Genomic DNA, 2,887 nt, shown 5'->3' on the forward strand with positions numbered 1-2,887 from the left:
GGTCTGTGTGGGTCAGGGAGGGGTCTGTGGGTCAGGGAGGGGTCTGTGTGGGTCAGGGAGGGGTCTGTGGGTCAGAGAGGGGTCTGTGGGTCAGGGTCGTCTGAGGAGGAAGCAGATGAATGGAGTTGCACGCGAAAACTTGTATTTAAGATTTAAGTTTTTTTTATTTCAAAGGTCCTCATGGCTCAGCAGCAGAAACATAAAGTTAAGAAAGCTAAAAAAATAAACAATCTATGTCTGATTATGAAGGTAAATTAAATATCTGACAGTGATCATTACACAGTGTGGCTATAATTCAGTTTCCTGTCTCCAAAATGAGTGTACGCATGGGTCAGAGCTGGCTGAGGCACCGCACATTTTCACGTCAAGTTTGGATTTTATAAATCACAACCTTGGCGTGAAAAGTGGCGTACGCAAGCTTTATAAATCTGACCCCTGGACCTTCAGCTTGGATAAAACTTGTCATCATACAGTCTGTACTTTGTAACATGTGCTAATACACAATATTTTGCAGCAACATGTTGACAATATCGTGTCCTGATGGTGTATTCAAGAACTGTAAATTCAAAAATCCTCTCTGAAATATTAACTACAGCAGTGTTTTTCAACCCTGGTCCTCAAGGCACACTGCCCTGCATGTTTCAGATGTTTCCCTGCTTCATCACAGCTGATTTCTGTTGGTAACTGATTAGCAGACTTTTGATGAACTGCAATCACCTGAATCAGGTGCATGGTGCAGGGAGACCCCTAAAACATGCAGGGCTGTGTGCCTTGAGAACCAGGGTTGAAAAACACTGCACTACAGTACTCTAAATGTAAACAAAAAATGAAGGGTAGGTTTATATTGACAACTTTCAATAATACTAATTATTAAAAGTATGGCACAAAAAGTAAGAAAATGTTGGAAACCCCTGGAAAGCTTTTACTTTATGTGCTAAGTATATTTTGTTTTTATTATGCAAATTTAAAAAATGTAAAGCTCTTGTGGGTTATTGTCACCCTTTGAAGTATTACATTATCAGCAAACATTAGTTTTAGTTCCTAGAACACATATGCTTCAGCTAATTTTAGCTGTTTCCTTCGTGTGTGTTGATCCAGAGATTACAACCTTCAAGGAAATAAAACTGACTCTTTGTGGTGGTAAACAAAATCAAAGGACAAACTGAGTCCTCCCTCTCTTCTCTCAGCAGTCCTGCTTCTGCAGACACACAACACTAACAAGACGTTCAGTCTCTGATGAGAAAACAGAATCTGGTTATCCAGCTTAAGGTCCACTCCCAAAAGTCCTAAAAGTTTTTAATATCCGAGATGATCTGTTGAGCGAACCTCATCAGATTAATAAATCCAGATACAGACCAGTGATGGTTTGTCTGTAGTGAAATGAGAGTTTTCAGATACCTTATGTCGTAGTCACTCTACATCAGCGTTCTGATTGGTTAATTTTTTTGTGACTTATTAAATTTATACAGAACCTCCTGTCCTGACAGAGATGTTCTGACCAATGAGAGCTTCAGAAAATCTTTCTGCCTGCCTGGAGACATCCGTTTAAGAGAATCTGACTGGATAATTATATATTATTAAGTTCAAAAATGTTTCTTGTTCAATTTCAAAGTGGTCTACAGAAGATGAGAACAATTTGTGGATATTGTTTAAATAAATACATTGAATCTAGCAATTGTACGTAGAATAAATGTCCATCCATAATCTATACCCGCTTCTTCCTTTCAGGGCCCCAGGGGTCACTGGTGCCCATATCCAGCAGTCACAGTGCGAAGGGCGGGGTACACCCTGGACAGGTCACAAGTCCATCACAGGGACACGTAGAGAAACAAACAACCATTCATTCTCTCGCTCACACCAAGAGACAATTTAAAGTTACCACTTAATTTAACAGTCATGTTTTTTGTTCTGTGGGAGGAAGCCGGAGTACCTGGAGAGAACCCACGCATGCACGGAGAGAACATGCAAACTCTACCCAGAAAGGTCCCCGGGCCGGGACCTTTCTTGCTGAGAGGCATCAGCTCTACCAACTGAGCACTGTGCTGCCTAAAAATAAATTAAATATACAACAAATTAAATGCAACATTTCCTATGTGCTAATTATTGGTCATTGCCACACTCATCTATAAAAAAAAGCATCATTTGCTAATCAGATGGTATGTAAAGCACTAAACACTTCAGTGTGACTTCAGATGGCTGTACTACAATACAAGTAAACTTTAAAGGGGTGTAATGTATTTTCCAGGCACATAGTTCAATTCTGTACCACAGTCAAGTAACAATGTTACTTGCAGTTATGAAAATGTTGTATAAATCAAAAATAAATTTGACTTTGTATCATAGTCTAAACTCCTTGAAATTAGCCCCCGCTTCTTGGAGCTTTGTACAAATAGGCGGAGCTTTGTACCAGCAAGTGTTCAGGCAGCTCCACATGACTACCGCAGGAGATTCAAGGATTTCTCAAACATGCATGAATGAGTCAAAGCAACACTCTGGGATGTTTCTGATGAGGGAATGACATAACATGATATAAAGCTCAAAAATGTTGATTTTGCATAACATTTCCCCTTTAACAGGCATTTTGTATTCTGGCTTTACAAAACCTAAAACTCCACTCATAAAAAATGGATTTAAATATTCTGATGTTACTTTAGCTAAGATTCTTTTTTTCCCCTAGCTGGATTACGAATAGCCAAGAGCCTCCTTAGTGATACCAAAACTCAACTTAACTAAGCCAGTTTAAAAAGGAATATACAGGTCCTTCTCAAAAAATTAGCATATTGTGATAAAGTTCATTATTTTCTGTAATGTACTGATAAACATTAAACTTTCATATATATTTTAGATTCATTGCACACCAACTGAAGTAGTTCAAGCCTTTTATTGT

The sequence above is a fragment of the Austrofundulus limnaeus genome, unplaced genomic scaffold, assembly GCF_001266775.1.
Source record: "Austrofundulus limnaeus strain Quisiro unplaced genomic scaffold, Austrofundulus_limnaeus-1.0 Scaffold69, whole genome shotgun sequence".
NCBI classification, from domain to species: Eukaryota; Metazoa; Chordata; class Actinopteri; order Cyprinodontiformes; family Rivulidae; genus Austrofundulus; species Austrofundulus limnaeus.